Below are 13,942 nucleotides of genomic sequence, written 5' to 3' on the forward strand. Positions count from 1 at the left end.
GCTCGAACTCACGGACCGCGAGATCGTGACCTGGCTGAAGTCGGACGCCCAACCGACTGCGCCACCCAGGCGCCCCTAGAATTTTCTTTGTCTACTTCTTGTAGATGTCTCTTTCTTAGTTCTCACAAAGTTTCCTTCATACATCCACTGATCAGTATTGGTCAGCCTGTTGAGAAGACCCCTCTGTAAGTCTTTGGAGTTCTCTCTCCCCCTCAAAGATAGGGCTTAATTTGTTTATTTCCCTTTTTGGAGACCATAGCCCCATGCTTCCAGTTTTCTAAGTCTAAAAATGGCTCTCATAGACTATCCAGTTTTTGTAATTGTTTAAAGTAGAGAGGTAAATCCATCCCGTGTACTCTATCTTGGCTCCCACGGGAATTTTAAAATCTTATTGGATCATTTAAGGCAAAGTATATACTGTAAAAACAATATACTAACTTCAGTGGTTTAATATAATAAAAGTTTATTTCTTACTCATGATATAGGTCAAAGCAAGGATATTGGGTCAGGTCATTCTCCAGGCCAGCTGGCCCCTACACCATCTCTCAGGACTCAAGCTTCCTCCATTTTTCTGTGTAGCATGCTCTAATGCCTCCTAGTTTTCTTCTGAGTTTTCCACATTCACTGGGCAGAGGCTGAAAAGAGAAAGCATGGAAATATTGATGAACTAAGCTTAGAAGTATCCTATTTCACTACTGCCCACATTCCTTCAACCTGAACTCAGTCATATAGTCCCACCAAATTGCAAGAGACGCCAGGAAATGTAACCTAGCTGTATGTCTAGAGCAGTTCAGTCCAATAGAAATAAAACGTGAGCCACATATGTAATTGTAAATTTTCTAGTAGCTGCATTATAATGTAAAAAGAAACAGATAAAAGCACTTTTAATAATATATTTTATTTAGACAAATTTATTCAATTATAGCAATTGAATTAGACCAATATATTCAAAATTTTATTATTTCAACATGTATTCAATATAAAATTATTAATGACATTTTACATTCTTTTCCATACCAAGTCTTCAAAATCTGGTATTTTATACACATTCAGGACATTTAAATTCAGATGTTAAATTTTAATCAGAAATATTTATTGCTATTTATATTTCATAAAACTTGTAGTTAGAATGTAGATTTGTAAACCCAAGTTCTTCCAAATGCTCCAAATTTTATAATAGCTAAACTAATGACTTTCTTTTTTGAAATTTAAAGTAAAAAATAAGTAAATAAGTAGTCTAGTTCTTCAGTCACACTAGCTACATTTCAAGTGATCAACAACCATATGTGGCTAGTAGATACTATAGGACAATATATAGGTTAAACGCAGGGGTTGGCAAACTCTGGCTCATTGACCAGATCCAGCCTGTGGCCTGTTTTTGTATCTCAGAGAGCTGAGAATCTTTACTTTTCTAAATGGTTGAAAAATCAAAAGTAGAATAACATTTTGTGATAAATGAATGTTATACGAAACTTGAATTTCACTCTCAGTTAAAAAAAAAAAATTTGCTTGAAACACATCCACTCCCATTCATTTATGCATTGTCATTGGCTGCTTTTACACTGCAAAAGCAAAATTGAGTAGTTGCAAGATAATGTATGGCCCCATAAACCTAAAATATTTACCTTCTGGCCTTTTGCCAAGTATTGGTCTAAAACATAAAGAATCAAAGTTTGTGAACACATTGACATCTCTTCCATCCTTGTAATTATGAACTATATCATGACCCATGGAATCATTAGGGAACACATTATGGACATTATTTTGTATTTATGACAAATGCCACTTATTATATGCTGAATGTTGAAGACCAGAATTTGGAAATCTAGGGAAATGAATGCAATATGTCAATAGAAAATAGGTTAAAGAATGAATTGAGTTAAAAAAAAGAAAAGCACTAAACTAATGGAAAACGAAAGGGAAAGTTTTATAACATTGACACCACACACTTACAGAATGGCTAAGGAGTGTCTTATGAAAAAGGATATCTACGGTTGTACCACTGCATCCAATAAAATTATCTGAGTGTTCCTTGGGGCGCCTGGGTGGCGCAGTCGGTTAAGCGTCCGACTTCAGCCAGGTCACGATCTCGCGGTCCGTGAGTTTGAGCCCCGCGTCGGGCTCTGGGCTGATGGCTCAGAGCCTGGAGCCTGTTTCGGATTCTGTGTCTCCCTCTCTCTCTGCCCTTCCCCCGTTCATGCTCTGTCTCTCTCTGTCCCAAAAATAAATAAACGTTGAAAAAAAATTAAAAAAAAAAATTATCTGAGTGTTCCTGTGTACATCCTTAATTTTCCTGATAATTTCTCTTTACCTGAGAAGTCCTTTATTCCTGTCCATACCAAATAAACTTCACCCTTCTGTTCCTTCTTTTGTAATTCTCACTTTACATGCTCTCCATGAATCTGTCTGACTTCCGCCCAGTGCCAGCTAGTTCATTCTTGCTCTTGATAACCATTAGTAAGTCTATGCTTGTATTTTTGGCATTGTCCCTCTTCTAGCCACCTGACATCCCAGTGTTCTACTTAGGCTCTCCTGTGGTTAATGTTGCTGAAATTATGGATTTCAGAAGCTAGATCCTACAGTGGCTTCCCCATCCTACATATACCTTCAACATAGTTATATCTCTGAAACTGCATTCTATCTTGAACATATCTTTTATTATAGTCTTTCTGCTGAAGCACGAATGTAATTAAGGAAGAAAAATAAATTGGAACAGATGGTGCAGTTATACTATGCTTCAAGGAGCAAAAATAAAAGTGAAAATATACAGAATTTGGAAATCCTGCCTAGTGTGCCAGATTGACTACTGACATCTCAGTACCACTGCCTCCCCTCTGTATTCTCATAGTATCACAGGGGTTTGAAATCTGAAAACGACATTTCCCTGACTTCCTGGCTAGTTGGGTAATAGCTTACGGTCTGACTGTAAGAGACACTGATATGAGATTTAAAACATGGAGGAAAAGAAGAAGCCATTGCTGTTATACAATGGCCAAAGTTGGTAGAAATGGGGACAGAGGGCAGTGGATAGGTTTTCAAGACATTCCACGTAAAACTTTTTCAAATCTTTGGGAGGGCCTATAGTCAATTTCTACACCTCTTGATTTCCTGGAAGTTAATAGGCTTTCACTGACTCTTGGCCATACAACTCTTGTGATTGAATTTTAAGTTACTATTTCTGTTTTAAATTTCTTCCTGTTAAAAATACTTCTAGCGGTTGGTCTTTTATAATATTTTGGAATTTAGTTTTTTAGCCAAGACATTGGCTTCTTTCTTTCTTATTCTTGAATTTGCTATTCATGAATTTGAACTTCATGGCAGTGTTATCCCCATTCAAGTCATTAAATGAGTTCACAAATAAATATTTAACATGTATGTATGTGTGTGGGGGGCTGCATGCACTCAGAAAGAGAGAGAGAGAGAACAGAAAAAGAAAGAAAGAAAGAAGAAAAGGATGAGAGAGAGAGAGAGACAGGACCCAAGGAAAAAGACTCCATAGACATTACAGAGATTATCTATGTTGTTATTGACCCCATACTTATATGTTGTAGTCTATTGTGCTCATCATTTGGGGTAAGCTCCTTTTGTAAAGAACCGTCTTATAAAACACAAGAAAAATATCATCCCTGGCACCCCCCCCACCTACTAAATGCCTACAACACCTTTAAATAATTGTGACAACTCAAACTAGATTTTCAAAATCTCTCCAGTTATTGGTAGAACCACATCTGAATCAGTATTTTAATCTATTACAAACTCACCTATTTCTAATATTCTTAAGTATATATCTTTTCAATTTTATTCACAAAGAGCCTTTGTAAAATAATTTTTTGAAATGCCAATGTATTATGCCTCCAGAATTCCTTTGCATACCATTTCTGTGATGCTGTCCTCCAAAGTAAACAATGTCAGTGTGGCATAAATTAATGTCACATAACTTATTCACTATAATTGCAGCCTGACTCCTGATGAGCAGTCCTTTCTCTTTAATGCTTATAATTCAATATTTTAAAATTAAATTCTAACCTGAATTGAAACAAGATGCAATTTCTGCCTATACAATTAGGAAATGTTTAGAAGTTTCAATTCCTAATAGCAATGAGAATACAACAAAATTGAAATTTTGTGTATTGGGGAGTGAAGGGTGAATTGGTCCAAAATTGCTGGATGACAAAAACAATGTGCATCAGCAAACCTAAAATATGTACTTGTTTTGACAAATTAATTCCATTCTAAGAGTCTCTCCTATCCTTATTATCTGTAATATAAATACAAGTTTAAGATCAAAGATGCGGGGCGCCTGGGTGGCGCAGTCGGTTAAGCGTCCGACTTCAGCCAGGTCACGATCTCGCGGTCCGTGAGTTCGAGCCCTGCGTCGGGCTCTGGGCTGATGGCTCAGAGCCTGGAGCCTGTTTCCGATTCTGTGTCTCCCTCTCTCTCTGCGCCTCCCCCGTTCATGCTCTGTCTCTCTCTGTCCCAAAAATAAATAAAAACGTTGAAAAAAAAAATTAAAAAAAAAGAAAAAAGAAAAGATCAAAGATGCTTATTCTAGTGCCATTTAAAACTGCAAACAACCGGGGCGCCTGGGTGGCGCAGTCGGTTAAGCGTCCGACTTCAGCCAGGTCACGATCTCGCGGTCCGTGAGTTCGAGCCCTGCCTCGGGCTCTGGGCTGATGTCTCAGAGCCTGGAGCCTGTTTCTGATTCTGTGTCTCCCTCTCTCTCTGCCCCTCCCCCGTTCATGCTCTGTCTCTCTCTGTCCTCCAAAAAATAAATAAACGTTGAAAAAAAATTAAAAAAAAAAAAAAACTGGAAACAACCTAATGTTCTAACAATGTGGGAATGATTAAATGAATTGGGGTCTTCATATGATGAAATAATATGCACCCATTACAAATGTGCTTTATGAAACTGTCCTGTCATGGACAATATTAAATTATATATGAGCCTAGAAAATTGCATTTTAAGATATCACCTGAAACCATACAGGATATAAGCAATAAAAGTTTTTTATAAACATACTTTAAAATATTTAACAATGATTCTTCCCTACCCATCCCACTTGGTGAAGGGGCAAGAGATGGGGTATTACATGCATTAGTCAATATTCAGTAGCATATGTGCAAGGAAAACAAAATCTCTGTAACTTACAACAAGTATGTGCTTCTGGCTCACACTACAAAAAGGTTGAGTGGTGCACCTTAAAATACCCTCAGGTTCCATGGTCTCGTTGGTCTTAGGTGGTTTCCCTTGAGCTTGGCTTCAGTCTACAGATCAGGTTTAAATGTCCTCTGAAAGAGAGCTTTCTTTGTGGGGTTTCCTTTGGTGGAAGGCAATGACACAAGAGGGCAAAATGATTCCAATGATGTACCCCAAATGTGCATTACAAGAATCCAAAAAGTGTGGAAAAAATCTTCACTGCCTCTAAAGCTTCTGCTAGAGCATCATACCCAAGCCACCCATATTTCATTGACCAAAAGAAGTCACGTACACCAGTCCAAAGTCAGTGGTCTGGAAAAGTCTACTCTGCAAGGTAACATTAGCAAAGAGAGCAGTGGACAATTCTGAATAAACCTAACATACTGAGGTGGGGTTTGTATGTTTGCTTTGTTTTCCTTTATATTTATTTACTTTTTGCTTTGCACTTCATTGTATTTTTCAAATTTGGTATAATTTACTTTTATACATGATTTAAAATTTTTAATACATTTAAAAATTTTAAATGTAACACTTAGGCACAAAACAAAACTTTACCTATGAAATGTACATATATAATAAAATCCATATTTTTATGGATTTTATTAAAAAATAATTTTTTTAAATAAAAATTTTTTATTAAAAAAATCCATTTTTACCTAGGTTTAGTAATAAACTTTTCATCTTTTTTGTAATATATCCTAATGTCCTTTTTGAAAAAAAAACATTTATATTATTTGTCTATTCCAATATTCTGAACAATCGCTACTTCTCATAATTTATAGAGTGTATTTTCTTTGGTTCAACAAGATTATTTAAAATCATTTTAGAATTCTGAAATAAAACTCATTTGTTGAAATTTCTAGATAGAATATGAGTACTTAGGTGGTCCCTTACCATTTATTTGTACTTGTACGGACAATAAACAGGGGCAAGATTAACTGTTACTTTTTTTTTTTTTAAGATTTATTTATTTTTGAGAGACAGAGAGCAAGCAAAGAAGCAGCAGAGAGAGGGGTGGACAGAAGGTCTGAAGCAGGCTTTGTGCTACAGCAGCGAGCCTGACCTGGAGCTGGAACTCACAAACCAAGAGATTATGACCTCATCCAAAGTCAGACAGTCCACTGAACCACCCAGGACCCCGAAGATTATCTGTTAAACAGGAGAGGGTAACAGTGGAGATATGGGGGCTCAACAAGAATGAGAGATTTGAAATAAAGTTCATGTGGAATAAAAAAAATTATTCAGTAAGAGACAGTTGAGAAAATCACTGAGAGAGAAAGAAGGTCCAATTCATACCATTCATGTAATGAAGGATTGGAAACAATCCTATACACCATTCCCTGAAGTTGCTTTGCATTTGGGACTTTCAGCAGAAAGCTGAAAGAAGCAACCAGTGGCACTTCCACTGTGAATTTGTTATTTAGTATTTAGTTACTTTTCTTAGTAAAGAGAGATTCATTTAATTCTTGGCATATTTACTGCTTACTATCATTACCTTTATATATAACTCTAGGTTTAATGGCAATTTTGTTTACTTCTGTTTATTTAGTAATTAGTTCATAGACCTTTGGGCTATACAAACATGATTTCAGATCCTGGCTCCATCAGTACCGGAGTTGTTGTGACATTTGAGTTACTAGTAATTAGGCAGTAGCTCTTAATTATCATCAGCAGCATTATTATACAGAACAAAGAGACGCACAATTAGAGAACAGAGTAAATGAGTGCTTTACCGCGAATAAGAAATATGAGGATCTTGGGAGAGGTACCTTATAATAAATAAGCAAATAAGTAAGTGAACAAACAAATAAAGGGGTTCTCTGAGACTTTGAATATCATCACCAGGCAAATCTGGCAGTAAACTGAGATTGTAACTGTGTACCTAAAACCATCGGGAACATCCACAACGCTACTAAAAGTGATGCAGAGATCATTTGAGTGACATAACTGGATTGTGACTCAAATTTGAAAGTGGAAAACTAATGGTTTGTATTGGAGAAAGACTCCCATTGTCCGGAAGAGCCAGAGAAAGACTCCAAAGAACCTCACAGTGAACAAGTGCAGCCAGCCACAGAATATCCAAAAAAAAGATGCCTGTTTACCAGCTGCCTTAGAGTGGTACCTCCTCATCTGGCCCAACCCACCGCTTGCCTGTACTTTGTTTCCATGCTTTCCAAGCAACATTTGAAACAGTAATCCAGTTTCCCATGAACCACAAACTGGGATGGGAATTTTCTGGATGAGAGAGACAGTAACTCTGGTCATTTGGAAGGAATGTCCCTTTTGAAATGAATGTACTGGTGGTCGGTTTATATGGTTCTTTCTCTTATGTGTTTAATTACTGTGAGTCAGGGATTCCAATATTTGTGAATGCTGCAACACTGACATGAATGTTGAGGAGTTGCTTTTTGAAAAATTAATTAACTTTCACTTGTCACCCCTTATTTACTGCCCTTCTCGGTCTCCACCTACAAAAGCAGTCATCTGCAACTGCCCTACAACAAGCAAATTATGTATATCTATAATCCTAAACTGAGTTGAGTAAAAATAATATTGAAAACCTGTCTTAATTGTCAGATTTCCAAACAAATGTAAAATCCCAGATAATTATTATTGTCTTGATTGTCTGTATGTGAGAACATAAAAATGTGTTGGGTGGTTAATAGTCTTCATGTACACTGTATATAGGTCCATAAAAGTAGTATTTTTGGTATTTATTTTTCCTGTTATGTCACCTATTATTTCAACTGCTGTTCAATTTGAGTATCGCAAAACCAGCATTTGTTCTGTGATCTCAAGATGTCATGGCAGATCCTGAGTTATAAAGAGCTGTAATATGAGTTTACAATCTCAAACATATGCTACTCACCAAGAAATACAAGAGCCTCCCAGTGAATGTCATGGTCACAATACTAGTGGTTTAATTGTTTGGATTTGCTACTTTAATTTTTCCTACATGTTTTTAAACATCTGGGAGTTACGTAAATCATTAGCAGTTTTGAGTGGGCTGTGTGGTTTACACAGGCACATTGCCTGAAAAAAAGTTTTAAAGATAAAATTGGAAATGGGAAACTTCACCCATAAAAGGAAAACCTTATAGTCATTCAATGGAATGAACACATTCATAATTTGTAACTTTCCCACCACATCACTAAATCTTGGCACTGAACAGAAATGCCAAATGTAATGTTTCACAACCTATTTTTTTTCCATAAACATTCATTCTTTTTACACTTGGAGAAAAGTGTTGTCATTTATGTGGAACAAAAAAAAGTCACTAAAATAAAAACATCTGGGAAAAATAGGCCAATATGTTGAGATCTAGGGGGAAGCCTTCCTGCTTATTGTATTCTGCTTTTTTTTCATAAAAGGTCAAATTCTTCATACAGCTTTATATATCTATTGTAAGTAGCATTTTAAGATAATATCTCTACTAAATTATGATTTCCTGTGCATTGCCCTGTGGTGGAGTTTTCTTATACCATTAAAAGTTTCTAAAAAGTATAAAGGGAACATACAACGTGAGTTAATGGTTGGCATGCAGGTCGCTGCTTCTGAAACACTGCTAGAACTTACTAAATCGATATTTGACCATTCAATGATGTCATGTCTCTTTGGGGGTAATTCAAAATGTCTATTTCATCTCTGGTTAAATGCAATTTCATGGAATAGAAAACTACTTCATAAAAATTAAATATATGTACGGTAAAGAACGTATGAAAAATACATGCCACTCAAGAGTCAGTGGATTTTTTGTAAAAGAAATTTGAAAAAAAAAAGGTGTAGTTCATTTGCTGTAATTAGAATTATTTACAAGATTCAATATGATGTTTTTATCTTTGAGTGCTTACCTGAAGTTTACAAAGCTAAGATTGTTTTTCCTTGTTGAATATGTACACTTGACTATTTTTGCTGAATAGAAAGAAATAGTCAATGAGCTTCACATGAGATTGAAAACTATTTCATTAGAAAATTTTCCTCTTTTTGGACTACTTAAAAAAATTCAAGAGTGGCTACTAGGTTTTTGAAATAAAATAAAAATCCAAGCTAGAAAATCATACTTTATGGTAGTGACATTTTTTGACTCCTCAAAATCTATTCCATCCCAAATGAATTGTCCATACTAATAAAAATAATCCCATCCTGGTAGGAAATAACTTATAGGCATGAATATGTCTCATTTCTGGCCAAAGAGACAGGAAACACAGCTACGAGTTTTATTCTAGAAAATATTTATCAAAAGAATGAGATACTGGGAAAAACAGTCCCTTTATGTCTTTGACCACTACTATGTTTACATGTGATGTCTGGAACCGATGCAGCTATGTTGGGCCATGAGGGTAACCACAGCTAACTTGACAGCACATAAAACCAATTCATTAAAGTCAGCGTGGAAAGAAAGAATTGATTTCCTGCATGACCCAAGTTGAAATACATTTCTCTGGGCTTTTATTATATGTGCCAAGAAATTTCTTTATTCTTTAAGTTAATCTGAGCTAGATATGTCTATTACTTGGAAACCAAGGCCTTTTAACTGATACAAAAAAAGGTGATTTTTTTTTAAGCACCAAGGGTCTAAATTTTCCTAAGTACTTTATGAACCTTAATCCTACTTAATTAGCAAACAGCCACTGAGGTAGAGGTCATTACTGTTACTTTAGTAATACTAAAATGGAGGCTAAATGAGGGCAGATAGCCTACTCAACTTACATAGCTAGAAAGTGATGGTTCTCAATATGAAACCAAATTTTCCAACTCCAAACACTTTAACCTTATAACTTACATGGAAAGTTTGAGATAGTTTCCATTTGAGCACTAAGCAATACCACACAAAATATAATTTTTCTTTGTGTAATTTCTCTTTAACTGTAAAACCCACAATAAATAACAACAGCAATGAATGTTACTAGATAGGCCCATCTTTTTCATAGAAGCTGATTAATCTTATCAATCAATCCAGTCTATGTTATATACAAACTATATAGTATTTACTATATACCACATGTCTGGGATTATTCATGCCTGCATAGTGTGGGAAGGATACATATAGGATAGGCATGGTCGTTTCTCTCACGGACAACACAGTGATGTATCTGATGTATCTGAATTGTACAGGTATACCTCAAAGAATCGTTTCCTCAATCACATGTTTACTCTGTTCTCCAGTATTTCCTTTTGCACGGTCTTCTGGTTTTCATTTACCAACCAGTTGTCATCTCCTTCCTATTACTAGTTTTCATCTAGTTCCTATTACTACTTTGTGTCCCTTCATATATAACCAGACACATGGAATTATTCTGTTTTAATTAGCCCTCTGCTACAGACTGAATATTTGTTTCCCCCTCCCACCTCTAAATTCACATGTTGAAATCTAATGCTCATTGTGATGATATAGGAGGGGGGCCTTTGGGAGGTGCTCAGTTCATGAGAGTGGACCCCTCATATGTGGGATTAGTGTTCTTATACGAGAGACCCCACAGAGCTCCCTGGACCCTTCTGCCATGTGAGGACACACTAAGAAGCCTGCTCTGTGAGGAAGCAGGCTTTCACTAAACACCCTGTCTTAGACTTCCCTGTCTCTAACACTATCAGAAATGAATGTTAGATGTTTATAAGCCACCCAGTTTATAGTATTTTTGTTATAGCAAAACCAACTAAGACACCTTCATAATCATTTTAGAAATTTAGAATAAGGATACCATCCTATTCATACTGGTATCCTTCAGAGCCCCTAGCATTTATTCATTAAAAAATATTTATTGTGTGCCTGATGTGTACTGGGTAGCACGGTAGGGCTCAAGGATAAAAAGAAGAACATATGAAATATCTGGGCCCATCATGATAGGTCCTTGGGAAGTTTGGTTGAATTTAATTTAATATATCCCACAATAATGCACACATGAGCCTCTACTGATCATCCTAAGAATGGGGGGTCACATGAAACATAAGGTTAATGGCTAAATAATGCAGTTAAAATTTAGGTTAAATGCCAAGCTGGTACACTGCATTATGTAATTTCCTCACATAATGAAGATGGGTCATTAAGGATTCAACACTTTCAAGCCTGCTTAACCCAAACAACAATGAAAAAGAATCTAAACACAATTTTCCAGCTTTCAGATGGATGACGTTAAATTGGGCAAGACAGCAAATAATGAGGGATAATAAGGAAGAACTCAAATCATCCAGTACATTAACGAAGCTGATGTGCAGTTAATACTGAAAAAAATACATCACTCTGCTGCTGTGCGAGAAGCAAGAAGATATTCCTTCCTAAAGGGGCAACAGAAGATACACCCATACGTCTCTCCACGTTCAGATAAGACCCTTTTATCAACACTCAGTTCATAGGTCATCTTTTCCATGCTTCCTTTTCTGCACAACCCCTCCCCCCAACTGTTCTATGCATACCTCCTTTGTGTGGTAGACTATGTTGTCAACTCTTTAAGAACAGAACACATATCCAGAACTGCCTCCGGTCTAGAAACTGAGCTAGGCATTTTATATATGCTATCTCACCTTATCCTTGAATCAAATCTGTAGCGTCCATTAGGAGAAGATGAAAGCTGGAGTGTGGATGCCTTACCTAAATTCCCTGAGGTCACGGAACAAGCACAGAGCCAAGCTGGACTTCAGACTCAGGAATGTCTGACTTCAAAACCATTATACCTCCTGCAACCCTAAACTCTCTCTTTAGAGCAAGGTTGTTATTTAGAGAGAATGTTCATATAGTGAGTGCTTGGTAGTATTAGTTAATTCAGTGAACAAAATGGTAATAAACAGGCTAGGTAATTAACAAATAAATAAATGAATTAATTAATAAAGCATTTCTATAATAAATTAATCTTATGTCCAAAAGAAAAGTGTTACTACAACTAATTTTCTGACTCAACTAACATTGATTCAGAAGTGCAATCTTAATTGTTTAAAGCTTTGTGTTAGCTTCAGGGACCATTTCCACCAGTGAGAAAACATACAAAAAAATTCCCAAGCTCTTTTGACTTCGTGATAGATTATTCTACATAATCTTTCCAGTTTCACTTGCCTGGCATGGGAAAATATCACTGTTTTTCATTTAACTGAATTCAAATGAAAAAAAAAATCAACTAACTGAAATGTTTCCCATTTTTATTTATTTATTTTTTATTTTTATTTTCCCCAAGAGAAAGAGGCTAGTGACATCTCAATAAACTGATACTGGGATTAAAAAAGAAAAGTAAAGTAACTTTCTGAATATACACTTATGACATTTAAATTTCTATCCCAGTCTTAATCCATCTGATTTCTGACAAAGGAACAGGGCTACATGTAGTGTTTACATTAGCGATGTTAAGCACACACTTTATTGTGTTTGGCCAATATTTCGGTTCTCACAGAAAGAGGACGACTATGTAAACAAAATTTCTATCACAGCCAAGGAAATGGCAGAACATTTTTTAGAATGAACTAAGTCATAAAATGCCAGTTTTTTTTTAATTTACTTTCAAGTACCTTACGATTGTCATATAGAAACATAGCAAGCATTTTGATGAAAAAGCTAAATTTCCACAAAAGCAACAAAGCTTTTATAAGTGCTCCTCCTGTTTGAATAAACCTCATTTTGCTTCGCTCACACAAAGGAGCTAAATTCTGCTTGACATGACCAAGAACTGTCATTCAGAGCCCCACATCTGAGACTGACTTTTACTTTTCAGTTAGCCTCACTAATGGTGTTATCAGCTGGGAAGGCTCTTGGTTCCAAGCAAAGGAAAAATGCAGGTAATAGTAGCTTAAACAAATAGGAGTATATTCCTCCCGTACAGAAAGATGTCTGGAGGTAGGTGACTTTTGGCTTTGCTCCAGGTTGTTTAGTGACAGCACCAAGGATTCCATCTCTTACGGGCTCCTGGTGGGTGGGGCAAACAGAAAAATAAGTAAATTAGTGAAATGTATACTGTATTAAAATAAAACCAGCTGTTTTAATACACCTTAGAATTTCAGTAATTTAACATTCTACAGGTTTACGTCTTTCACAAGTAATAGAAGTGGGTAGGTGAGCAGTTAGGCACACGTGGTCTTCTCTATAAACGTGTTTAGAGACCTCGGCCAACGAAGGCTTTGCCATCTTCAGCAAATACCTTCTGCTATCACCCTGTGACTCTTCTGCCTCCCAGCCTACAGACACAGAGGGAAGAATGAGAGTTCTAATGCTCTGCACACAGATATTGATGACTGGATTGTAAATACTGGGGGTGAGGGGTGGGGTCTTTCCAGAAGCATATCTAATTTGAGACCCCCTTGCCCACTTTGGTGACAAGCATGGTCTTGTGTTGAGTTAACACATAGGATTTCTCAAATTTTTCCTTCTTATGAGAAGTATGCTTAGTTATAATTTGCCTAATTCTCTCACAAAAGAGCTATAAATTAAAATTACTTCTGGGGAACCTGGGTGGCTCAGTCAGTTAAGCATCATCAGACTCTTGATTTTGGCTCGGGTCATGATCTCATGGTTCATGAGTTCGAGCCCCACATCAGGTTCCATGCTGACAGTGGGGAGCCTGGTGGGAATTCTCCCTCTCTCTCTCTCTGCCCCTCCTCTTTTCTCTCTCTCTCTCAAAATAAATAAGTAGACTTGAAAAAAATTAAAATTACTTCTGACTATTACTGTTCTGGCTGTTTAGATTCCAGAAAAGAGGGGTGCCTGGTCGGCTCAGTCCATTAAGTGTCTGACTCTTGATTTTGGCTCAGGTCATGATCTCACAGTTC

At 36.5% G+C, this 13,942-nt stretch overlaps 1 long non-coding RNA gene across 1 annotated transcript in view; it reads right to left on the reverse strand.

Annotated features, from left to right (window-relative positions):
- Positions 1–490: 490 nt before the first annotated feature.
- The window catches only part of LOC123596129, a 282,406-nt gene continuing 268,954 nt past the window's right edge, over positions 491–13,942 (reverse strand). Inside the window, exons 2-3 of the long non-coding RNA XR_006711549.1 lie at positions 12,998–13,082; positions 491–635 (exon numbers count right to left, since the gene is read on the reverse strand). This is a non-coding gene — a long non-coding RNA (uncharacterized LOC123596129). The remainder of the gene's footprint in view (positions 636–12,997; positions 13,083–13,942) is intronic.

The sequence above is a fragment of the Leopardus geoffroyi genome, chromosome B1 (genome assembly GCF_018350155.1).
Source record: "Leopardus geoffroyi isolate Oge1 chromosome B1, O.geoffroyi_Oge1_pat1.0, whole genome shotgun sequence".
Lineage (NCBI taxonomy): Eukaryota > Metazoa > Chordata > Mammalia > Carnivora > Felidae > Leopardus > Leopardus geoffroyi.